Source organism: Rhinatrema bivittatum, unplaced genomic scaffold (assembly GCF_901001135.1).
Source record: "Rhinatrema bivittatum unplaced genomic scaffold, aRhiBiv1.1, whole genome shotgun sequence".
Lineage (NCBI taxonomy): Eukaryota > Metazoa > Chordata > Amphibia > Gymnophiona > Rhinatrematidae > Rhinatrema > Rhinatrema bivittatum.
Genome location: NW_021821461.1, coordinates 1 through 27,215, shown reverse-complemented (window position 1 = coordinate 27,215; position 27,215 = coordinate 1). Strand labels below are relative to the sequence as shown.

General features: G+C 47.0%; 1 protein-coding gene across 1 annotated transcript in view; it reads right to left on the bottom strand.

The window, feature by feature from the left end:
- LOC115082672 (E3 ubiquitin-protein ligase TRIM39-like) overlaps positions 1–25,546 on the bottom strand; it is a gene marked incomplete at its 3' end in the record, with an annotated part of 65,384 nt that extends 39,838 nt beyond the window's left edge. Inside the window, exon 1 of the mRNA XM_029586867.1 lies at positions 25,394–25,546. The remainder of the gene's footprint in view (positions 1–25,393) is intronic.
- Between the last annotated feature and the right edge of the window lie 1,669 nt (positions 25,547–27,215).

Here is a 27,215-nt window from a genome sequence, read left to right as displayed (position 1 = left end):
AACAAATGGGAGTAGCTTGCTTATTAGGGCGGTTTCTACCCAAAACCAATTAGCTAGATACTTCATTTAGATGCAGCTCCAGCACTGCTCTCCATGATGGCGGGGGTGGAAGGGAAATAGAACCAAAAAGTTATTTAAAGGGACAAGAGTAACAGAAAAGTATGAAAAATAAATAAATAAATAACCGTGAAAGCTTGCTGGGTAGACTAGATGGACCGTTTGGTCTTCTTCTGCCGTCATTTCTATGTTTCTATAATGATATTAATATCAGAGTAATGTGGTCAAATGTTTTACAACCAGTTAGAATTCTTGCCGTTCCGTTCTGTAACATTAAAATCTTACAAAAGAACAACAGAGGCTAAAATTGAGCTCTAGATTAAAACCTAACAATATTTGACAGGGTATAAATAATTCTAAAATATTCTCCAGTCCACTGGAAATTAAAAAAAAAAACAATGAAAAGAGTTCTCAAAAAACTTCTTAATTCCACAAAGCTAGACAAAAATCTGAGAGAGTACTTGCAATCACTTATCATTGTGGAATATTTTGTATTCTTGTTCAGTAGCTGCATAGCTGGAGATATTATATACATTCAGTGACGAATCTGGAAAAACACATTCTCATCCACATGAAAAGAATGCTGAAAAGCATTCCCACATATAATATTTTTATCTTTGAAAAGCATTCATGGACTCAGGTATTTATGGACATTTGTAGAAAAGCCAGTTCCGACATGCCTTCAAGTAGGGAAGTGCTACCTTCTGGCTGACTCAGGTGAAAGGTTTGATGGTAGATCAGTGGACTCCTCATCAAAATGATATGAAAGGGAGTCATATGATTATTGAGATTCCCCATTTGAATCTGACAGAACTATTGGTGGCTCTTCTGATGTTGGCCTATACTTTGAGGAATTGGAAATTTGAGATCTGATAGGAGTATCCATTGTTGGTAAATCTTGCCTTGTTTGAAATGGTGGAAGAGAAGCTTGGGATGCTATATAAACAGCAAAGGATTGGAAGACAGGTGATTCCATCTGAGAAGGAATAGGAGAGCCAGGAATATTTGTGGGCAAAGTCCAGTCACATCTTCCTGACAAAATGTTGGTGCTCCATTGCAGGAAGTGTGACCATGTAGAATCTGGATCTAAGATGGGCATAGCTTTCTTGGAAGCAGATACGTAAATATAATAAGGTAGTATGTGACCATTTTGAATTCTCTGCACTGAGAGGTTGGTGGCATCAACAAGGTTAGCAAAGACTTGTAGTTAAAGGTGCTGGGGAGGCTTCAGTGCCGAGAAGTGAAAGTGCTACAATTTTCTTATCTAACGAGCGTAATGTCCTCTTGACCACTTACCTCATGGGGCGTTCCTGAGTCCAGGAAAAACCTGGTAGGAGCCCTACTTAGGGCAGTTTCCATCTATCCTTATATTCTTGGTGCCTGGTGCCTCCACCTGGGGAAGAAGGTGTTAGTGGGTGAGATTTCCCCAGGAAACAAATGGGACTGTAACAAGGCTGGCAGTATGTACAAATATATACAGGTTTATTAGACTATTTTAGTATATTCATTTCTACATGACTATGTATATTGCTAATATGAAGTCAAACAGCACACATATCTACTCTTGGTTAGTAGTCTCAAGCCATGCAACTATATACATTTCTACAAGATAGCAAGAACATTTAATATTTGGTGTTGCTTTCCCACTGTATACCACCATATAGAATAGAAGGGACCTCTTGCGTTCTCACTTAATCAAGTATTATTATTATCCTACCCCTTTTTTCTCCAAGTCTCACCCTTGTGAAAATATTCTACCTCCCAGCTGTTGCTGAGGTCCACATCCTCCTGAGGGATCCATCTCCACCTCCTTCGAATGCAGCTGGAATCCACGCCCTCCTGTGGAACCTGACTGGAACTCTGGACCTGTCACTGGGGTCCATGCCCTCCAGGAAGACTGCTTGATATGCCTCTGGGGTCCACACCCTACAGGGGGACCATGCAATCTTCTACTGGGGTACACACATTCCTGGGGGACTGCTCGATCTGCCATTGGGTGCCATAGTCACATCCCAATCTGCTGCTGGGGTTCCCTTCCTCCTGGGGGGCTGCTCCACATCCAGATCTGCTGCTGTCCTTCGGTTCTTCTCCCTTGGTAGGAAGTTTTTCCCTGGCTTGGTTTTAGAGCTCCACTAAGCTCATGGCCAGTTATACACTGTTACCCAGCCTGGATGAATCACCTCCTCTTATCCAAAAGGCCAAGACCCAGGCAGGACCATGGAAAGAGATTGTGTGCACACCCATCCTGCCTGGCTTTTTTTCTGTTGTCAGGTAACTAGGTACCCAAGGGTCTGACTCCCATTTCTTGTCAGGGTGAGAATCTGTTTGCTTCCTAAGACTGTTTTTCAGTATATTTCTCTCATAAATCCCTTTCTCATTCAGAATTCTCCAGTGTAGTTCTGCAGTTTAGGATTTTGCTATCCTTTGATTTAAATTGATATTTCACTGCAAGTTACTAACAGTAGTCCAGGGGGCTGTGACATGCAAATCCCCTACCTGAGTCTCTGACTCAACTATTCAATGGTAATTTAAGCACCATCACAGTAAGGGGTCTGGCAACCTTTTCAATCTCATTCTGGGTTTCCTGACAGCTTATGTTACATACCTGCATTGTCCTCTTTTTTTCTCTCTTCTGAGGTTCATTTAAATAGTAGCATGCTCTTTACCCTCTCTTCCTTGGGAGGGGGTTCACAAGAGCTGTAAACCCCTGGGGGAGGTTTCTGCACTGAGATCTGTTGGTGCCTTTATCTTCTGCATCAAAGGGATTTCAGCACAAGTCAAACCTGAGTCGGTGTAGAAATTAGGGATGTGAATCGTTTTTCAACGATTAAAATTATCGTCCGATAATGTTTATATCGTCTTAAATCGTTATAGAACACGATACAATAGAAATTCTAACGATTTATCGTTAAAAATCGTTAAATCGTGTTAGTGCGCACTAACTCGAGTTAGTGCGCACTAACTCCCCGTTAGTGCGCACTAACTCGATTTAGTGCGCACTAACTGAAAATGATACAAATAAACACTTTCCAGGTCACTGAAGGTCAGTTAGGAATGAATATGTGTTCCTATTGGCTGGCTGCCCTCTTATCTATTGATATTACCAAGGTTACCACTGAGGTGATGGTTGGGGGATGGGAAATGGAACTGGAAACTAACGAACACCAACAGAAAATGAAACAAAGTGTTCACACTTCCCAGGTCAGTAAAGGTCACTTAGGAATGAATATGTATGTATGTATTCCTATTGGCTGGCTGTGCTCTTATCTATTGATGTTACCAATATGGTTGGGGGGATGTGAAATGGAAACAGTTGGAAGCTTGACAAAAAAAGTAATGTAATGATCAGCACTCACGTGACTAGAACTTGTTTGTTTATTATTTTTGTTAGCAGGCACCTGAAATGCTAGTGCATGTTGAATTTGCCAATCACTGTGCATTTTAGAAAGGTGGTCCTGGCTGGAACTGTACACAGTTCAAATATATGTAATTGATTGTTGGTAAGTGTATTTTTTAAGTAGCCACACTGGCACCAGTATGTTTACTTTTCCTCCTACTTAACTCACTAGCTCAGCTTTGTAAGAAGGGCTTCTCTGCTTGTGTGTTGTTTTTGTTTGGTGTGAGGAGAGCAGAAACATCAGATCTTTATTCAATCTACTACAGTCATCTCTTACAGTGCCCTATCCCTATTAATACCAGGAGTGTTGTGATCTTCCTGCACACAGTGCCCTAACCCTGATACCAGTCTGAGACAGCTCCCTCCCTGCATTACTAGTGAGAGGCTGGCTTCACAGACAGGGGGGAGCTGCCTGACCCTCACTCCTGACTTCCCCCATGTCCCAGCTAGTGAATGGTGTGTGGGTGAGGGGGGGGGGAGGATGGTGAAGTCTGAGACAGCTCCCTCCCTGCATTACTAGTGAGAGGCTGGCTTCACAGACAGGGGGGAGCTGCCTGACCCTCACTCCTGACTTCCCCCATGTCCCAGCTAGTGAATGGTGTGTGGGTGAGGGGGGGGGGGGGGAGGATGGTGAAGTCTGAGACAGCTCCCTCCCTGCATTACTAGTGAGAGGCTGGCTTCGCAGACAGGGGGGAGCTGCCTGACCCTCACTCCTGACTTCCCCCAAGTCCCAGCTAGTGAATGGTGTGTGGGTGAGGGGGGGGGGGGGAGGATGGTGAAGTCTGAGACAGCTCCCTCCCTGCATTACTAGTGAGAGGCTGGCTTCACAGACAGGGGGGAGCTGCCTGACCCTCACTCCTGACTTCCCCCATGTCCCAGCTAGTGAATGGTGTGTGGGTGAGGGGGGGGGGGGGAGGATGGTGAAGTCTGAGACAGCTCCCTCCCTGCATTACTAGTGAGAGGCTGGCTTCACAGACAGGGGGGAGCTGCCTGACCCTCACTCCTGACTTCCCCCATGTCCCAGCTAGTGAATGGTGTGTGGGTGAGAGGGGGGGGGGGGATGGTGAAGTCTGAGACAGCTCCCTCCCTGCATTACTAGTGAGAGGCTGGCTTCACAGACAGGGGGGAGCTGCCTGACCCTCACTCCTGACTTCCCCCATGTCCCAGCTAGTGAATGGTGTGTGGGTGAGGGGGGGGGGGGGGAGGATGGTGAAGTCTGAGACAGCTCCCTCCCTGCATTACTAGTGAGAGGCTGGCTTCACAGACAGGGGGGAGCTGCCTGACCCTCACTCCTGACTTCCCCCATGTCCCAGCTAGTGAATGGTGTGTGGGTGAGGGGGGGGGGGAGGATGGTGAAGTCTGAGACAGCTCCCTCCCTGCATTACTAGTGAGAGGCTGGCTTCACAGACAGGGGGGAGCTGCCTGACCCTCACTCCTGACTTCCCCCATGTCCCAGCTAGTGAATGGTGTGTGGGTGAGGGGGGGGGGGGGAGGATGGTGAAGTCTGAGACAGCTCCCTCCCTGCATTACTAGTGAGAGGCTGGCTTCACAGACAGGGGGGAGCTGCCTGACCCTCACTCCTGACTTCCCCCATGTCCCAGCTAGTGAATGGTGTGTGGGTGAGGGGGGGGGGGAGAATGGTGAAGTCTGAGACAGCTCCCTCCCTGCATTACTAGTGAGAGGCTGGCTTCGCAGACAGGGGGGAGCTGCCTGACCCTCACTCCTGACTTCCCCCATGTCCCAGCTAGTGAATGGTGTGTGGGTGAGGGGGGGGGGGAGGATGGTGAAGTCTGAGACAGCTCCCTCCCTGCATTACTAGTGAGAGGCTGGCTTCGCAGACAGGGGGGAGCTGCCTGACCCTCACTCCTGACTTCCCCCATGTCCCAGCTAGTGAATGGTGTGTGGGTGAGGGGGGGGGGGGAGGATGGTGAAGTCTGAGACAGCTCCCTCCCTGCATTACTAGTGAGAGGCTGGCTTCACAGACAGGGGGAAGCTGCCTGACCCTCACTCCTGACTTCCCCCATGTCCCAGCTAGTGAATGGTGTGTGGGTGAGGGGGGGGGGGGGGGAGGATGGTGAAGTCTGAGACAGCTCCCTCCCTGCATTACTAGTGAGAGGCTGGCTTCACAGACAGGGGGGAGCTGCCTGACCCTCACTCCTGACTTCCCCCATGTCCCAGCTAGTGAATGGTGTGTGGGTGAGGGGGGGGGGGGAGGATGGTGAAGTCTGAGACAGCTCCCTCCCTGCATTACTAGTGAGAGGCTGGCTTCACAGACAGGGGGGAGCTGCCTGACCCTCACTCCTGACTTCCCCCATGTCCCAGCTAGTGAATGGTGTGTGGGTGAGGGGGGGGGAGGATGGTGAAGTCTGAGACAGCTCCCTCCCTGCATTACTAGTGAGAGGCTGGCTTCACAGACAGGGGGGAGCTGCCTGTCCCTCACTCCTGACTTCCCCCATGTCCCAGCTAGTGAATGGTGTGTGGGTGAGGGGGGGGGGGTGGATGGTGAAGTCTGAGACAGCTCCCTCCCTGCATTACTAGTGAGAGGCTGGCTTCACAGACAGGGGGGAGCTGCCTGACCCTCACTCCTCCGGGGTATTGTGATCTTCCTGCACACAGTGCCCTATCCCTGATACCAGGGGTGTTGTGATCTTCCTGCATGCAGTGCCCTATCCCTATTAATACCAGGAGTGTTGTGATCTTCCTGCATGCAGTGCCCTATCCCTATTAATACCAGGAGTGTTGTGATCTTCCTGCATGCAGTGCCCTATCCCTGATATCGGGATGTGTGCAAGAAGATCACAACACCCCCGGTATCAGGAATAGGGCACTGTGTGCAGGAAGATCACAACACCCCCAGTATCAGGAATAGGGCACTGTGTGCAGGAAGATCACAACACCCCTGGTATTAGGGATAGGGCACTGTGTGCAGGAAGATCACAACACTCCTGGTATTAATAGGGATAGGGCACTGTGTGCAGGAAGATCACAATACCCCTGGTATCAGGGTTAGGGCACAAGTTCTAGTCACATTGACTGATCACATTACTTGTTTTGTCAAGCTACCAACTGTTTCCATTTCCCATCCCCCATATACTGTCAGTAGGAAACTTGGTAACATGAATAAATAAGAGGGCAGCCAATAGGAATACATATTCATTCCTAAACTGACCTGAAAAGTGTCAAATTGTATCATTTTCAGTTAGTGCGCACTAACTCCCAGTTAGTGCGCACTAACTCCCGTTAGTGCGCACTAACTCGAGTTAGTGCGCACTAATCGGAAAAAACGATTTTTAACGATTTTTTAACTAAAAAATCGTGCCTAAGACGATTTTCTTGCCCTGCCACACGATTTCTATCGTTAAGATGATATGGAAAACGATTCACATCCCTAGTAGAAATGCTTTTCTACCAAAGATAATTCTGTCACTCCCTTTGAGTGACGTCTGCGAGGAGACTTAAGAATGTCACAGTGCTGAGCTTGAGAGGGCTCTGACCTTTTCAATTTTGGCACCAGTCCCTCAGCTAGATATTTTCTTTCTTTTCCCAGTTTGAGTTTGAAGAGGGCTGAAATTTTTCTTTAAACTTAAACTCTTTGATCATGATATTCAGCGCTACTTATCTGGATAAGGACTTTCCTGGTTAAGTGGTGGCAGCTGAATATCTGGCTATGTTTAGAAGCCACCACGTATTCAGATAAGTACTTACTCCGAATAATTACTTATCCAGCTATGTAGTGGGTGTGAAAAGGGCATTTCAAGGAGAAGCAACGTATCCAGCTCACATAAACCAGCTAAGCAGCAATATTTAAACTTACCAGGCTATATTAACCAGATAAGTCAGACCTGTTCAATAGCAGGTCTAAAGTTAGCCAGATAAGGCTAATCCAGCTAACTAGCTATTTAACGAGAGATATTCAGCAGCATAGCCGTGCCGTTCAGTTGTAAATATCTTCTTCTTTTTGGTTTATGGTAACACTATTCTATTGCGTTAACAAGCATTTGGCGCAGACTTTGCTCTTCCCGTTTTGTTTTGAGCTGAGGAAAGGAGCATTAGCATCCAAAATCAAATCAAGAAATGCAACAAGCCAGTCAATTGTAAGGTATCACCTTGTGACTTTTTTGGTCTATTAATTTTTATTTCCATATGTTGTAACGAAGACCTTTGCAAATAATAACATTTCTAATTCTTTGTATTTCAGAATGTAAAGGAGTGACCCTATTTTCCCTCCTTATCCTGTGTGGGAGCAGGATAGATGACTGGTCCACCTTAAATCCCACGGAGGGAGAGAGCTATGTAGGCAGGAACCAGCTGGGAAAATCCGACCTGGCCCAGGTCTCCAGGAGAAGGCGGCTCCAGTCTAGCATTCTTGACCTAATGCTGAAGGTGATTTGGTTTCCAGGAGAAGGCGGCTCCAGTCTAGCATTCCTGTCCTAAAGCTGAAGGTGATTTGGTTTCCAGGAGAAGGCGGCTCCAGTCTAGCATTCCTGTCCTAAAGCTGAAGGTGATTTGGTTTCCAGGAGAAGGCGGCTCCAGTCTAGCATTCCTGTCCTAAAGCTGAAAGGTGTTTTGGTTTCCAGGAGAAGGCGGCTCCAGTCTAGCATTCCTGTCCTAAAGCTGAAAGTGATTTGGTTTCCAGGAGAAGGCGGCTCCAGTCTAGCATTCCTGTCCTAATGCTGAAGGTGATTTGGTTTCCAGGAGAAGGCGGCTCCAGTCTAGCATTCCTGTCCTAATGCTGAAGGTGATTTGGTTTCCAGGAGAAGGCGGCTCCTGTCTAGCATTCCTGTCCTAAAGCTGAAAGGTGATTTGGTTTCCAGGAGAAGGCAGCTCCAATCTAGCATTCCTGTCCTAAAGCTGAAGGTGATTTGGTTTCCAGGAGAAGGCGGCTCCAGTCTAGCATTCCTTTCCTAAAGCTGAAGGTGATGTGGTTTCCAGGAGAAGGCGGCTCCAGTCTAGTATTCCTGTCCTAAAGCTGAAGGTGGTTTGGTTTCCAGGAGAAGGCGGCTCCAGTCTAGCATTCCTGTCCTAAAGCTGAAGGTGATTTGGTTTCCAGGAGAAGGCGGCTCCAATCTAGCATTCCTGTCCTAAAGCTGAAAGTGATTTGGTTTCCAGGAGAAGGCGGCTCCAGTCTAGCATTCCTGTCCTAAAGCTGAAAGGTGATTTGGTTTCCAGGAGAAGGCGGCTCCAGTCTAGTATTCCTGTCCTAAAGCTGAAGGTGGTTTGGTTTCCAGGAGAAGGCGGCTCCAGTCTAGCATTCCTATCCTAAAGCTGAAGGTGATTTGGTTTCCAGGAGAAGGCGGCTCCAATCTAGCATTCCTGTCCTAAAGCTGAAGGTGATTTGGTTTCCAGGAGAAGGCGGCTCCTGTGCAACCTTACTGTCCTAAGGTGAAGTCTCTAGCTCAATGCTGTGATCTTCATGTTTCTGCTGGTGGTAAGCAGACCTTTATTTTTGTAAATGTAATACGTGCTGTAAATAAAATACTGAACGCACACCTTGATGGCTGATTTACAGTGCCACACAGAACCTTACCTTTACAGGTGCCTTTTGTATTTTTTGTTTCATTTAAAGTTTATTGTGTTGAGGGCCACAAGTAATACACAACAAACATCTGTAGTAACAAAGCCGTCAAAAACACAAAGATAAGGTTATATATATATATTTATTTATCTATTTATTTATCTTTCATTTTTATATACCGATGTTCCTGTATAGAATACATATCGCACCGGTTTACAGAGAACTGAACTGTTGCCTCAGGGGCGGATACATTGGAACAAGGTTGAAACAAACTTACAGAGAACCAATGGAATGCAATTCAAAACATGATTAGCAAAATAAAGTACAATTCAAAACATATACAAATTCAAAACATATTTACAGTGGGATTGGTGGACCAGCGTCTGTAAAGCTCAATTTATCGGCTCTTAGCTCTCAGGGAACGCTTGGCTAAATAGCCAAGTCTTTAGCTTCTTTTTGAATACCAAAAGGCAGGGTTCTTGGCGAAGCGAGTTCCAAAGTGAGGGACCAGTTGTGGAAAGGGCGCGTTTCCTCAGTGAGGTTTTGGCCGGCTGGGTTTGTAGCATATCCTTGTACGCTCTTCTGATGGGTCTCATGGTGGTGTGCTGCTGAAGTTGGAATGTTAGGTTGAGGGGGGAGATGTTGTGTAAGGCCTTATGGATCATCATGAGGGCTTTAAAGAGTATCCTGAATTTAATTGGCAGCCAGTGAAGGTTCTGGAGGATAGGGGTGATGTGTTCCCTTTTATTGGTGTTTGTGAGGATCCTGGCCGACGCGTTCTGGACCATCTGAAGTGGTTTGATTATGATGGCGGGTAGGCCCAGGAGAAGTGAGTTGCAGTAATCCAGTTTCGGGAGGATGATAGGTTGTAATACCAGGGGGAAATCTCGGAAGTGCAGAAGTGGTTTTAATTTTTTTAATACTTGCAATTTAAAGAAGCATTCCTTGGTGGTGTTGTTTACGAATTTGCTTAGGTTGAGTTGGTTGTCTAGTAGCACACCAAGGTCTCTTACATGCGTTGTGTGGTCGATAGATGTGATGGACAGTTGGGAAGAAATTGGGGGCGTTAAGCGGAATGCAGTTGTCTGGGGCTATTAGGAGGATTTCGGTTTTGATGGTGTTAAGGACGAGGTTGAGGCTGGTGAGTAGGTTGTTGATTGCAGTAAGGCAACTATTCCAATAAGACCATGTTTTATGGAGTTATTCAGCTATGGGGATGAGGATCTGTATGTCATCCGCGTATAAGAAGTGCGTTAGCTTGAGGTTGGTTAGTAGATGGCAGAGTGGGAGGAGGTAAATATATATATATATATTGTAACCCCTTCTCCCACAGAGAACTCCTATTTACAGCAGTAAGACGGAAAATAAGAAAAAATGTCTATGCTAAGGCTCCCTGAAACAGGGACTCCCACCTGGGGAGCAGCACAGGACCGGAAGGCAGGACTCACAGGCAAGACAAGGGCTGGTCTTCCACCTTGCCAGCACTCTCCCCTGCAGGTTGGGCCCTTGAGTTCTGGGGGCCACTTAGCCTCTGCGGTGACAGTACATCATAGTGAGTCCTCGGGCTAGAACTTGGCAAGGCTGAAGGGCAAGGCCTTGATGAGGCATGCAGGGCTTGGCAGGCAGGAGGAGGCGGGGCTGGCCTGGGAGGTAGGACAAGGTAAGGCTGGACAGGTGAGGCTTGGGCAAGGCAAGGCAAGGATTTCTTGGCAGACAGGACAAAGCAAGGCTGGATACTAAACAGGGCCTGGAACTAGACAAGACACAGGCAAGGCAAGGCAAGAACAAGATTCTGATACAGGCAGGACTGGGTCAGGACATTGGAACCGACAGATCAAGACACACAAGGCAGACTAGGGCAGGATGAAGACAAGGCAGACAAGGGAAACACCGAACAAAGAACAAAGAAGCCCAAAGGCAGCAAGGCTTGGGCAGACAGAATAGGCCCGAAGGCCTCGAGGCAAAGCAAGGCAGAGGTCCCGTAGGCCACAAGGCAAAATGGAGCCAGAAGTGACAACAGGAGAAGACAAGGAGCTTCGGGCAAGGCAGGTTACATAGGGCTGGAGATTCGATGTGGCAAGGGCAGTGAGGAGGAGCTTGGCAAGCAAAGTGGTGAGGCTTACTGAGGGCCTCTGCTGGTGTGGAGGTGTCATTGCAGGAGTCCAGAAGGCTGCGTAGCAGGCAAAATCCTAACAGTCCTAGTACTACAAGTGCACCAAGATACAAAATGGGCCCAAAGATTCTCACATTTAGTCAGAGTTCATCTCTACAAAGTAGCTATCTTACGCAAATGGTACCCTCATTCCAGATGTCGAATGACTTGGCGTCTTCATGGTGCTGTGATTCTGCTATTCCTGCTGCACTAATTCCTTTCTCTGTTTCATAGTCAAAAATGGACAAAGAAACAGAAGGCTGTTTCCATACAGAACAGGAGAAAGATAAATCTCTAAAACAAAAAGTCCTTTGACTTGATTAACTTCGAGCATTCAGCAGTCCGCTAAGCATCCATGAGTGTCCTGCGCCCAACGATGTCATTAATTCACTGCAATATGTTGGTGAAGTGGACCCTTCGGCCTAGGAGGAGCCCCAGAGGTCCCCACCATAAGCAGGCACAGTTGGCTGAGGCAGAGGTCCAACAGGAGCTTCACCAGTACCAACTCAGGTTCCCGTTATGTTGAGCACTTGGGTGCCGGGGCCAGCTGGTCTTGGGCTTGGGACTTTGTGAAGAATCGTGTAGATGTAGGTGCTGCCAGGTCCAAGGGAGAAGTCAGGATCCAAGCAGGAGCATGGAGCAGATGGCCGAGCTGAGAGATGATCCATCCAGGCAGGAGTGGAAGGTACTCAGCCAAGGAGCGAAACAGATGAGAATCAGCTAGTGATGTCAAAGTCCCAGCTGTGGTCAGAGGCAGGCAGCAGAGAGCAGGGTTGATGTCCAAACTGTGGTCAGTGGCAGGCAGCAGGACTCAGAGCCAATGACCGGGCAGTGGTTGGAGACAGGTGGAAAGGAAGCAGTGTCAGGTCCAAAGCTCAGGGTCAAAGCTGGAAGTCCAGACAAGTAGTGGAGCAGGAGGGAGACCAGAGGGGTGACACTGACGAGAAGAGGGACCACAGGACGAGACTAACCTCAAAAGAGACAAAACCGGGCTGCCAAGATGGGCAAACCAGAGACAGGAACAAGACGCTGGAAGCCGAAGGAGACCTGAACGCAGAAACACGCTCTGCAACTTCCTCAATTCGAAAGGTATTCGACCGATTGCCAAGGCCCTGAGTCATGGGAGAAGAGCCCTTGTATACCGACATGGCTGTCATGTCATCAGACAACACCCAGAGCCCATCCCTTTAAATAGCTGAAGGGAACATGCGACACATGCCTAAGGGACCTGCTGTGTAGCAGTATCTGTAGAAGCAGGCTGGGCCGGGCGTGCACCAGGAGACGCGTCAGCCTGTGATGGCTGGGCTGTCACATTGTCACTCAGGGGACACTCACTGTACTTCATACACCTTTACTAACGCCCTTACACATGTATTACAGTAAGACTGCTGGTGGATGGGAATGCAGGGTGTGTGGGATCAGGGGGAGAAGGACAATCAGGAGAAAGGCGCTGTCACACTGTCACTCAGGGGACACTCACTGTACTGTATACACCTTTACTAACGCCCTTACACATGTATTACAGTAAGACTGCTGGTGGATGGGAATGCAGGGTGTGTGGGATCAGGGGAGAAGGACAATCAGGAGAAAGGTGCTGTCACACTGTCACTCATGGGACACTCACTGTACTTCATACACCTTTACTAACGCCCTTACACATGTATTACAGTAAGACTGCTGGTGGATGGGAATGCAGGGTGTGTGGGATCAGGGGGAGAAGGACAATCAGGAGAAAGGTGCTGTCACACTGTCACTCAGGGGACACTCACTGTACTTTATACACCTTTACTAACGCCCTTACACATGTATTACAGTAAGACTGCTGGTGGATGGGAATGCAGGGTGTGTGGGATCAGGGGGAGAAGGACAATCAGGAGAAAGGCGCTGTCACACTGTCACTCATGGGACACTCACTGTACTGTATACACCTTTACTAACGCCCTTACACATGTATTACAGTAAGACTGCTGGTGGATGGGAATGCAGGGTGTGTGGGATCAGGGGGAGAAGGACAATCAGGAGAAAGGCGCTGTCACACTGTCACTCAGGGGACACTCACTGTACTGTATACACCTTTACTAACGCCCTTACACATGTATTACAGTAAGACTGCTGGTGGATGGGAATGCAGGATGTGTGGGATCAGGGGGAGAAGGACAATCAGGAGAAAGGCGCTGTCACATTGTCACTCAGGGGACACTCACTGTACTGTATACACCTTTACTAACGCCCTTACACATGTATTACAGTAAGACTGCTGGTGGATGGGAATGCAGGATGTGTGGGATCAGGGGGAGAAGGACAATCAGGAGAAAGGCGCTGTCACACTGTCACTCATGGGACACTCACTGTACTTTATACACCTTTACTAACGCCCTTACACATGTATTACAGTAAGACTGCTGGTGGATGGGAATGCAGGGTGTGTGGGATCAGGGGAGAAGGACAATCAGGAGAAAGGCGCTGTCACATTGTCACTCAGGGGACACTCACTGTACTTATACACCTTTACTAACGCCCTTACACATGTATTACAGTAAGACTGCTGGTGGATGGGAATGCAGGGTGTGTGGGATCAGGGGGAGAAGGACAATCAGGAGAAAGGCGCTGTCACATTGTCACTCAGGGGACACTCACTGTACTTTATACACCTTTACTAACGCCCTTACACATGTATTACAGTAAGACTGCTGGTGGATGGGAATGCAGGATGTGTGGGATCAGGGGAGAAGGACAATCAGGAGAAAGGCGCTGTCACATTGTCACTCAGGGGACACTCACTGTACTTTATACACCTTTACTAACGCCCTTACACATGTATTACAGTAAGACTGCTGGTGGATGGGAATGCAGGGTGTGTGGGATCAGGGGGAGAAGGACAATCAGGAGAAAGGCGCTGTCACACTGTCACTCAGGGGACACTCACTGTACTGTATACACCTTTACTAACGCCCTTACACATGTATTACAGTAAGACTGCTGGTGGATGGGAATGCAGGGTGTGTGGGATCAGGGGGAGAAGGACAATCAGGAGAAAGGTGCTGTCACATTGTCACTCAGGGGACACTCACTGTACTTTATACACCTTTACTAACGCCCTTACACATGTTTTATTGTAACTTTTGCTTCCGTTGCACTTGTTAAAAGAACAGTTTTTGCACCCCCTGTTATATGTAAACCGGCATGATATGATCTTATCATGAATGCCGGTATAGAAAAACCTTAAATAAATAAATAAATGTATTACAGTAAGACTGCTGGTGGATGGGAATGCAGGGTGTGTGGGATCAGGGGGAGAAGGACAATCAGGAGAAAGGCGCTGTCACATTGTCACTCAGGGGACACTCACTGTACTTTATACACCTTTACTAACGCCCTTACACATGTATTACAGTAAGACTGCTGGTGGATGGGAATGCAGGATGTGTGGGATCAGGGGAGAAGGACAATCAGGAGAAAGGCGCTGTCACATTGTCACTCAGGGGACACTCACTGTACTTTATACACCTTTACTAACGCCCTTACACATGTATTACAGTAAGACTGCTGGTGGATGGGAATGCAGGGTGTGTGGGATCAGGGGAGAAGGACAATCAGGAGAAAGGCGCTGTCCACACTGTCACTCATGGGACACTCACTGTACTGTATACACCTTTACTAACGCCCTTACACATGTATTACAGTAAGACTGCTGGTGGATGGGAATGCAGGGTGTGTGGGATCAGGGGAGAAGGACAATCAGGAGAAAGGCGCTGTCACACTGTCACTCATGGGACACTCACTGTACTGTATACACCTTTACTAACGCCCTTACACATGTATTACAGTAAGACTGCTGGTGGATGGGAATGCAGGGTGTGTGGGATCAGGGGGAGAAGGACAATCAGGAGAAAGGTGCTGTCACATTGTCACTCAGGGGACACTCACTGTACTGTATACACCTTTACTAACGCCCTTACACATGTATTACAGTAAGACTGCTGGTGGATGGGAATGCAGGGTGTGTGGGATCAGGGGAGAAGGACAATCAGGAGAAAGGCGCTGTCACATTGTCACTCAGGGGACACTCACTGTACTTTATACACCTTTACTAACGCCCTTACACATGTATTACAGTAAGACTGCTGGTGGATGGGAATGCAGGGTGTGTGGGATCAGGGGGAGAAGGACAATCAGGAGAAAGGCGCTGTCACATTGTCACTCAGGGGACACTCACTGTACTTTATACACCTTTACTAACGCCCTTACACATGTATTACAGTAAGACTGCTGGTGGATGGGAATGCAGGATGTGTGGGATCAGGGGAGAAGGACAATCAGGAGAAAGGCGCTGTCACATTGTCACTCAGGGGACACTCACTGTACTTTATACACCTTTACTAACGCCCTTACACATGTATTACAGTAAGACTGCTGGTGGATGGGAATGCAGGGTGTGTGGGATCAGGGGGAGAAGGACAATCAGGAGAAAGGCGCTGTCACACTGTCACTCAGGGGACACTCACTGTACTGTATACACCTTTACTAACGCCCTTACACATGTATTACAGTAAGACTGCTGGTGGATGGGAATGCAGGGTGTGTGGGATCAGGGGGAGAAGGACAATCAGGAGAAAGGTGCTGTCACATTGTCACTCAGGGGACACTCACTGTACTTTATACACCTTTACTAACGCCCTTACACATGTATTACAGTAAGACTGCTGGTGGATGGGAATGCAGGGTGTGTGGGATCAGGGGGAGAAGGACAATCAGGAGAAAGGTGCTGTCACATTGTCACTCAGGGGACACTCACTGTACTGTATACACCTTTACTAACGCCCTTACACATGTATTACAGTAAGACTGCTGGTGGATGGGAATGCAGGATGTGTGGGATCAGGGGAGAAGGACAATCAGGAGAAAGGCGCTGTCACATTGTCACTCAGGGGACACTCACTGTACTTTATACACCTTTACTAACGCCCTTACACATGTATTACAGTAAGACTGCTGGTGGATGGGAATGCAGGATGTGTGGGATCAGGGGAGAAGGACAATCAGGAGAAAGGCGCTGTCACATTGTCACTCAGGGGACACTCACTGTACTTTATACACCTTTACTAACGCCCTTACACATGTATTACAGTAAGACTGCTGGTGGATGGGAATGCAGGGTGTGTGGGATCAGGGGGAGAAGGACAATCAGGAGAAAGGCGCTGTCACACTGTCACTCAGGGGACACTCACTGTACTGTATACACCTTTACTAACGCCCTTACACATGTATTACAGTAAGACTGCTGGTGGATGGGAATGCAGGGTGTGTGGGATCAGGGGGAGAAGGACAATCAGGAGAAAGGCGCTGTCACATTGTCACTCAGGGGACACTCACTGTACTTTATACACCTTTACTAACGCCCTTACACATGTATTACAGTAAGACTGCTGGTGGATGGGAATGCAGGATGTGTGGGATCAGGGGAGAAGGACAATCAGGAGAAAGGCGCTGTCACATTGTCACTCAGGGGACACTCACTGTACTTTATACACCTTTACTAACGCCCTTACACATGTATTACAGTAAGACTGCTGGTGGATGGGAATGCAGGGTGTGTGGGATCAGGGGAGAAGGACAATCAGGAGAAAGGCGCTGTCACACTGTCACTCATGGGACACTCACTGTACTGTATACACCTTTACTAACGCCCTTACACATGTATTACAGTAAGACTGCTGGTGGATGGGAATGCAGGGTGTGTGGGATCAGGGGAGAAGGACAATCAGGAGAAAGGCGCTGTCACACTGTCACTCATGGGACACTCACTGTACTGTATACACCTTTACTAACGCCCTTACACATGTATTACAGTAAGACTGCTGGTGGATGGGAATGCAGGGTGTGTGGGATCAGGGGGAGAAGGACAATCAGGAGAAAGGTGCTGTCACATTGTCACTCAGGGGACACTCACTGTACTGTATACACCTTTACTAACGCCCTTACACATGTATTACAGTAAGACTGCTGGTGGATGGGAATGCAGGGTGTGTGGGATCAGGGGGAGAAGGACAATCAGGAGAAAGGTGCTGTCACATTGTCACTCAGGGGACACTCACTGTACTGTATACACCTTTACTAACGCCCTTACACATGTATTACAGTAAGACTGCTGGTGGATGGGAATGCAGGGTGTGTGGGATCAGGGGGAGAAGGACAATCAGGAGAAAGGTGCTGTCACATTGTCACTCAGGGGACACTCACTGTACTGTATACACCTTTACTAACGCCCTTACACATGTATTACAGTAAGACTGCTGGTGGATGGGAATGCAGGGTGTGTGGGATCAGGGGGAGAAGGACAATCAGGAGAAAGGCGCTGTCACATTGTCACTCAGGGGACACTCACTGTACTGTATACACCTTTACTAACGCCCTTACACATGTATTACAGTAAGACTGCTGGTGGATGGGAATGCAGGGTGTGTGGGATCAGGGGGAGAAGGACAATCAGGAGAAAGGCGCTGTCACACTGTCACTTAGGGGACACTCACTGTACTGTATACACCTTTACTAACGCCCTTACACATGTATTACAGTAAGACTGCTGGTGGATGGGAATGCAGGGTGTGTGGGATCAGGGGGAGAAGGACAATCAGGAGAAAGGCGCTGTCACACTGTCACTCAGGGGACACTCACTGTACTGTATACACCTTTACTAACGCCCTTACACATGTATTACAGTAAGACTGCTGGTGGATGGGAATGCAGGGTGTGTGGGATCAGGGGGAGAAGGACAATCAGGAGAAAGGCGCTGTCACATTGTCACTCAGGGGACACTCACTGTACTTTATACACCTTTACTAACGCCCTTACACATGTATTACAGTAATATTACAGGATGTGTGGGATCAGGGGGAGAAGGACAATCAGGAGAAAGGCCTCTTCAGGTTTACCGAGGGAGGCCACAAAGCCTGCCGGCAATCACCAGGAAGATGGGAGTATCAAAAGGACCCTCTTAGACAGGAAGAGATCATTTCATCTGCCAAGCCCGTCACTACAGGCAGAGGTTAGGCGGCCATGACAATGATCCGTGCCAGGGAAACGCAGGCCGAGCACCCTCGGGCGAGGGCCACGGAAATGGCACAGCTGGAATCAGTAGTGGCATGGCTTAGCCGATACACTGCATGCCTAATCGGGATGTCGGCCGAGCAGGCGGTCAGCAGGCTCAGCTTCCTAAAGAAAGGTTATGGAAGCTCCCTTTAAGGGTCGCCTATTGTTTGGAGAAGAGCTGCAACAGGAAGTGGGAGAGTCGAAGGCAGTGGCGTAGGTCTAGGCCCTACTAGTTTGCAGTCTTATTGATAAATAGAGCCTTACAGTGCACCGGACAATAGCTTTCTGAGCAGTCTGCAATGGCCGTCGTGCAACACGAGTGACGCTTTAAAATATGTTCATTCTATTATTTCAAGCACTTACCAACATTAAAAATGCCTCATTAGGAGGTCACGTGATGTGGTGAGCCTGGGCGGCAGGGAAACCCGGAGCTCCGAGTGCCTGTGCTCCATCGGCGCGAATCCGTTTCGCAATTGAGACCCCTAAAGCGCCAAAAATAGGAGAACTGTAAGTCTGCATGTCCATAATTCGCTTTATGAACAAAACCCCACCTCAGATGGCAGCAAGAGCAGGGAAAAAAGAAAGAGAAAAAACCGCGCGGCCCCGATTCCAAAATGGCCGCCGCGAGCGAACCCGGCGGGGAATCCCGAATCCGGGGCTCTCTTTGCCTGCAATCGAGAGAGTAATTAACGCAGCCCTTGATGAAAAGCTAGAGGGGGTGAAAACGCAATTGGGGGAAGTTCAGACTGCACTCGCTGAGTTAGCACCCCGCATTGATCATGTTGAAGGGAGAATATCTGTCCTGGAAGATGAAGCCCTTCGGGCTGAAACTAAAACTGAAAAGCAGGGGAAATTAATTAACTAACTCCTGGAAAAGGTGGACGACCTAGAAAACAGGGAGAGGCGGGCTAATTTAAGATTCTTAGGCTTCCCAGAAGAACTGGAAGAAAGAAGCCTAGGGAGGCTACTGGAACAGTGGCTTCTGGAGGCACTGGATTTGCCAGACCTTAAGGGTGTTTTTAAGGTGGAAAGAGCACACAGATTGGGGGCAAGGAGACCCGAAGCATCCAGGCCACGTCTGGTTATTGCCAAGATACTCAGTTTTGCGCACAAGACTGAAATATGGCGGGCATACAGACGCAACTCCAATTTCCTCCATGAGAAACATACAATCCGTATTTTTCAGGATTACTCGGTGCGGGTGTCTGAGCTTCGCAAGGGTTTCTCCCCAGTATGTTCTCAGCTTTTCCAACGGCATATTAAATTTGCTCTCCAATATCCTGCCAAACTTAGGGTCTGGTATGCGGATAAACAACATATTTTTCAGACTCCCGAATTAGCCTCCGACTTCATGGCAACACTGCCAGCACCCTAATTATTTAATTCAGCCTGCTAAGGCGCGCTCCTGAGCGGACATGCTCTGAGTTTTTGTTACTCACTAGGCAGAGTTTGCCTCTCCTACAAAATGTGGAAGCTGACACCCGGCTTGCTGGCCAAAAGCGGGATCACAAGTACTTTATTTACTTTTTGGTTTTTTTGGTTTTTTTGTCTTTTGCTCGCAGCCCGGAAACGCAGACCTGGGTATCCAACCTGGCATTATAAATTTTTGTTTTATTCATTCTTTAAAAGACTGCAGCACCACTTATTTAATGCTTTAGGGCATTAGTGATTCCGTATCTATGGGACTCCTTCTAAGCCACAGTAGGATCTATTATTTCTCTCATTTGTTTATCCTATGGACAAAGAACACTACGGTTCACAATTACTCATCATATCCGATGCTATTTATGGAGACACAGCACTTGTTCACGAATCAAATGACCTCTATGCCTCTACGAGTGAGGCGTTTTCACTATTGGACTCGAGGGACTGGGGTTTTTTTCGTTGGGGGGCAAGGGGGGAGGGGACAATCAAACTTCCTTTGTTCTATGTTTAATTGTACAGGTTTAACTTGCTTCAAGCTTCATACAACAAGTGTGCATTTCATCATTTCTACAAATGACGACCTCCAGCATTTGCCGTGGATCGAGGACAGTCACATTGCTTTCATGTGTCATTGCTGGCTGAGTGAGGGGAGGCTCTGCTGGGAAGTCTCACCTCCAAATCTCCATGGACCTTATGGTTTTTATTTCCCGCACAATTTTTTTCTCTGCTTCCGCCCACCATGAATAAACTCATATCCTGGAACGTTAATGGGCTTGGCTCACCTATCAAACGAAAAAAAGTTTTAAACCACCTTAAACATCTGCATGCAGATATTGCCGGCATCCAAGAAACTCATCTCACAGCCGAAGAGAGCCAAAAACTTCGTCGTGATTGGATTAGCTCGTGCATTTACTCAGCAGCAGTACATAGGAAAGCTGGAGTTGCTATTCTGATTAGTAAAACTGCAAATTTCCAGGTTGTACAAAACATCGCAGATCCAAATGGGCGATTCATTTTGGTTACCGGGCATTGGAATGCTACCCCTGTCACAATTTGTAACATATACGCACCAAATGAATATTCGCATAGCTTTTTCACCCAGATATGTAATCTTCTGCTTACTCATGCTATCGGGCAGATCTATCTATTAGGGGATTTCAACTACGTACATGATGTTACAGTAGATCGCAATCCTCCGCAAAGCCGAGCCACAACTACAAAAAAAAAGGGGATAGCATACATCTGTCAGCGTCTCCAACTACTAGACATATGGCGTGTACTCCATCCTGCAGAAAAGGACTTTACTCACGTTTCGCGGTCCCATATGTCCTTATCAAGGATTGACTATATCCTCATCTCGCAATCTCTCTTCTTCAAAATTACACATGCAACTATTGAACCACAGGCGATTTCGGATCACTCCCCAATTTCGGTGACGCTGACCTCAAAATCACCTACCTTAACAGAGAGAACTTGGAGGTTTCCCAATTATCTCAAGGATGACTATACGTTTCGAGACTACCTACAAGGGAAGTGGAAGGAGTATACGGTAACCAACCAGCAACACGTTTCCGACCCTCATCTTTATTGGGAAGCTGGCAAGGCGGTCTTAAGAGGAGAAATCATCTCTTATGTTCATGCACGAAATAAACGGCTGCATCAGAATATTATAGATCTCGAACACAAATTAAAGCAGTGCAAACAGAAGATGATCCACACTCCTTCCCCACAACACCAGAAAGAATACTATTATGTCCTGGGAAATCTTAACACTCTGCTACATACAAGGGCGCAATCCTTCCTTCTGAAAGGTGAACAACAGCTTTTTCAATTCGGAAACAAAGCGGGTAAATTAATGGCTAACTTAGTCCGTACCGCAAGGAAAAAAACCTTTATCAATAGTATGGCTCAGGCCAATGGCACCACGACAACTGATCCCACGGTCATTTGTGAATGTTTCCGCCAATACTATGAACATCTCTATGCGGCGGATCATGAACGAAATGAAGACGACGAACAACAATTCTTTCAAGACCTGCCACTACCGCAGCTCAATGCCAATCAGAGCACCTTTCTGAATAGACCACTCCAGCAATTCGAAATTTCTCAAGCTATCTCTGTCACCCAAACGGGGAAATCACCCGGCCCCGATGGACTCTCTTATGATTTCTATAAAATACTTCAACAACAAATAACTGAACCCTTAACCAATTTCTATACTGCTGCTCTCTCAAAGGATAAATTCCCATCTCTCTTTAATCTCGCACACATCACAGTACTACCTAAACCAGGAAAAGACCCGCTACACCCTTCTTCATACCGTCCCATCTCGCTGTTGAATTGTGACTTGAAAATTCTGGCAAGGGTGCTTGCTAACCGCCTGAATGTTTTATTACCCTCATTGATATCCTCCCAGCAAGTGGGCTTTGTAAAAGGACGCTCACCTCATGCGAATATTTTAAAGCTCATAACAGCTATGGAAATCTGTCAAACCCAACAAATCCCTGCACTTGCCATCGGGTTCGACTCCGAAAAGGCCTTTGACAGAGTGGCCTGGCCGTATCTTTTTTCCACTTTGCAGCGCTTTGGCATTTCAGGGGAGTTTCTCCAATTCATTCAGCTCTTGTATGCTTCTCCAGTGTCTCGAATCGTAGCAAATGGTTACCTCTCTAAGGATGTTCATATTACACGAGGAGTTCGCCAGGGCTGCCCGTTATCCCCGCTCTTGTACATCCTAGCCATAGATCCCCTGTTACGCAAACTAGACCAGAGTTCGATTATCAAAGGGTTTGGAGGGCCTACTTACGTTTTCAAAACTGCGGCCTTCGCGGACGACGTTTTGGTTTTTCTTACCCAGCCGCATTCATCCCTGCCGGAGGTTCTCCGACTACAGCACCAATATGGGTGGTTTGCAGGTCTTAAGATCAACCAAGAAAAATCTGAGGTTATTGATGTCACAGGCACGGTTCGGACGTCATGGCCCGGGGATTTTCCATTGCGTTGGGTCACAAAGGAACTTAAATATCTGGGCATCCGAATTCCTACCCGGATAGACCTCCTGTATAAAGCCAACATTCAACCACTTCTGGACCTCACTACAACTAAGTTTCAGCAATGGCAAGCGTTACCGCTATCCCTCACGGGCCGGATACATTTAGTGAAGATGATTCTTCTCCCTAAATGGCTCTATGTTTTGCAAATGACACCGTTATGGCTCACCAAGACCGATAATAAAAAATTTCAAAATAACCTTCGCATATTCCTCTGGCGAGGTAAGCGCGCACGACTGGCTATGGATGTCCTTATGGCTCCGCTGCATGCAGGAGGCATGGGGTGCCCGAACTTACTTCTCTATAACTTAGCCTGTGCCCTGCGCTTTATCAAAGATTGCTTAATGTCTACGTCTTCATACATACCCTATCCATACCTGCTGGAGTGGTTTGGTGTATCAGCTCTCAATCATCTTATACAGATCCCCGCCCACGAGGTACCGGCACGTCTCAAACCTCATCTTTTTTTGCAAACCTGCCGCTTGTCTTGGAGTGGTTTTTGCAAGCTGGTGCAACACCCTGGGAACCTTACACCCCTCTCACAACTCTGTGGGAATCCGCTTTTTCCCCCAGGACTTCACAAAGGACCTTTTTCTCAGTGGCAATCTCGAGGGCTGATTTATATTTATCAATTTTTTGAGGAGACCACCGGCAGGAGACTTTCCTTTTCGGAGTTGCAACCGGCCCATTCTCTTTCCCCAAATGACTCTTATGCTTTTCAACAAGCACACCATTTTATCAGTGGACTCCATTTTACAGCAAACTCTCTAAAAATTTCCCAAAACATGAGGAGCATGTTGCAGATGGGCACGACACGGAAAAACTCTATTTCTCAGTTGTTGAAATCCATATTTGCGGTTATTAAACCATCCCTGCTTGATACTCCTTTCCTTAAATGGAAGTCCTGGCCGAAATGTACAATTACCCTCGACGAATTCCAGAAATCTATGAAAGGGATTCACTTAGTCTCTGGAAACGTAGCCCTTCGTGAAACCAAATACAAATTCCTGTGGCAGGTGTACCTCCCTCCACTGCGAGTTGCACGGATGCGTCTCATCACATCTGATAAATGCCTCAAATGTCTGATCGAGATTGGGACTTACTCTCATTGTTTTTGGGACTGTACAGTTGTGCACCTCTTTTGGAAACTAATCTCTGAGTTTTGCTCTCAACTACTGCACCTGGACTTACCACTGGATCCTTCCCTGTGGCTCTTTGGAACGCTTCCACCTGACCTGACAGCACTGCGAAAGACCAATGGTCTACTACTGCAGAAAGCGGCCCTGATGGGGATAAAGACCATATTACTCACTTGGACCTCTAACCTAGCGCCGAATTATGAGGTTTGGTTTCGAAAAATGGTACATCTCTGCGCACTCGAGTTTGCCACAGCACGGAACACGTCGGCAAAGACTTATGCTACCATATCTGCAATTTGGTCCCCGTTCACGACTTATTTAGCACCCACCACGCACCATCCATGACCAATCGTTTCTATAATAAGCCTTTTGTATATGAGCAATTAAACCGCAAGACCTTTGTGAAGATATCCTTTTCCTGGGGGCTGTACATACATGTATCGTATAATATGCTCTTCTACGGTCATGTGGATGATGCTCTTTGGCTTGTATTTTTTTTTCTTTATGTTTCTTCTGTTCTGTTTCTCGGTCTCAGGTTGTTTGTAGTAACCACATACTAATTATGATGTATCTTGACCTTGTACAATTGAGCTGTACCTATCTTAGTTGTTTCTAGACAAGGGAAGAGGGGAGGGATAGGGGGGGGTGGGGAGGGAGGGAGGATATATAGAAGAAAGCAGTGGCAATATTTCATGTCTATGGTTTCATTTCTGTTTATTGCTATCAATTGATTTGCCTGTTATACGCGATATGACATTCCCTGTGTCACGTATCGGTTGTTATGTTCTTCTAAAAATTAATAAATAAATATTTCAAAAAAAAAAAAAAAAAAAGCCTCATTAATCTGTATTTATTTACATTTGCAGTTTATAAACAAAAAATATCATGTAAGAACTAAAAAAAAAAAAGAACACTTAAAGACGTCAGATTCAGTCATGTAATAAAACAAATGTCAACGCATTCCTTTATGAATGCTCTTTCCAAAAATGCAGAGAGTGTATCATAACTACAATAAAACAGCAATAACCATAAGAACTTAAAGATTTGCAATGGACGCACAACAGAGCCAAAACAGTCCATATTACAACCTGACATGCAAAACAAACATTCAAAATTCCGGTGTCACCTCAGTGACAGTAAAATAAACTTCCCTCCACTTCCAAAGACTGTGAAGTGACACAAACCCTTACAAAAATATAATAAAAAGCCGCACCATCCCATACCATAAACAGCAGTAACTCTCAGGATTCAAACAGCAGCAGCCTTCTCTGTGAAAAGGCAGCAAGGCAATCATTTCACCAGGCCCTAGAACACTAATACACCACCTACTGGGCAAGCAGCAGGCTGGACTGCTGTAAATCCCTACAGAAAAAACTACACGCTAGCCGAAGTACTGCACACCTCTGTAAGAAACACACCACTTTCCCCGTCTCAGGGGAATAATTAGTCAGTGAACTACAAAGAATCAGTAAAAAGTTTCTCTTCATTCACGCACTTGGAAGGATGGGTGCTTACTACAGACACGCAGTAGACACAACACGCATTGATCAGGCTACATGGATTACATACCCTTTCTCGTTCCTGTTATCTGATTTCTGCGGTTAGCGTCTCGGCACTTTCCCCCTTTCTTATTCCTGTCTTGCCCCGTGGCAGACTCCTCCTTGTTTGCCTATTTCGCTAAATGTTTGTGCAAGAGAGGGGGTGTGGGTGGGTCTCTGCCCTTTCTGCCTTTTGTATTTCCATTTCTTAGCTTGGTGGTTTGACTTTTTAATCAACCCTGCTTACAGCCTAAGGGGTGGGTGTCACACACTCTTATATTCTGCTAGAATGAGACCTACGGTCTCACAATCTGCTTGCACAACCCGCCTGTCAATTCCTGTTTTAAATGTCAGAAGCAAAAAGGATCTCTAAAAACAAAGATTAACTCTTAAGGGAGCATTACATTAAAAACAATTCTTTATACTGTGCTTAGCAAAGCAACAAGGGGGCTTTCCAGATTTTTAGCAGCTTCTTTTAATAATTAGCAGCATGAAGTAGTCTAAATAAACATTTTAAAGCAACTTATGTTCCTCATTCTGGGTGGATATGCAATAGCAACATTTGAGCTTTACTTCTCACACCTCTGTCACACATGCAGAGCACAGACCGAACCTGACATAATACAGAATAAGGGACTACAAATTAGAAACAGAAACATGCAGATAAGACGGAAATGGAAAGCCCAATAAACCAATCTCTGTGAACACTGGAATACTGAAGAAAAAGCAAAACACAAATATATAAGAAATGCACATTCCCAAAGACGGGATCTTCCAATTGATGAAAGTCTAAATATATATATATATATATTTTTTTACTTTTGTTGTCTGATCTTATTTTTCTAATCAGTTGGTCTCAGGCTCTTTTATCCCCCTTCTCTGTCTTTCCTAATTCCTTTGTCAGGGGCTCTTTTATTATTTCTTTACTTCCCTCTCCTCCTGCCCTTTCCTTTCTCCCTGATACTCACACACAGGCTCTGTCTCACACACAAATGCTGTTGGAAATGTGGACCCTTGAGCCGGCTCGAGAGTTGGAGGATCCACTTGTAACCGTCGTAAAGAGTCAGTAAAGAGGTCCAGATAACTGATCCGCAAAGATAAACTTTTTATTGCCAGCAAGATGCAGCTAAGACAAAGGCTTAGAACAACTGCATGCCACTCCCCTAAAGGAGCAGAATTTTATACATTCTTTCTAAGTAGGCGTAACTTACAATCAGACCATTGCACATATGTCATTTGACAGACATAATATTGGACATTTTCTAGCAGCGTTAATTATTACAGTACAAAAATGTAATTATAAAATGGTAGTGCGTTCCACTGCGTGTCAGTACGTCAGTACGTAGTGCATTCCAGTGCGTGTCAGATATTAGTGCATTCAATATGGTGCGTTTCACACTGAGGGGAGGCCCTCAGTGGTACTCGTAGACGGGAGGCGGAACAGGACCAGGAGACCTGACAGGAGCTTCACCTATACCAGCCCTCGTTCCCCGCAGGATGGGTGCCAGGGATGGCAGGATGTAGGCGGAGGTCTCCTGGCGGAGGAAGTCCAGAGGGCGATCCGAGTCGAGGCTGGCAGAAGTTCCGGAGAGACGGTGATGATCCAGGAGTCGAGGCGGGCAGCAGAGGGTGCAGCACGAGGAATCAGGCCAGAGGTCGGGGCAAACAGAAGACAAAGCGGAAGGCGGAAAACATGCCAAGGTCAGCACGGGCAGAAGACAGGAGAATCCAGATACCAGGCCAAAGTCGGAACCGAAAAGGCAACCAAAAGCAGGGGACAGGAACAGGAATGGAAACACAGGAGCAGGAACAGGCAGGAGCACTGGAACGGAGGCTGGAACAAGCAGGAATAC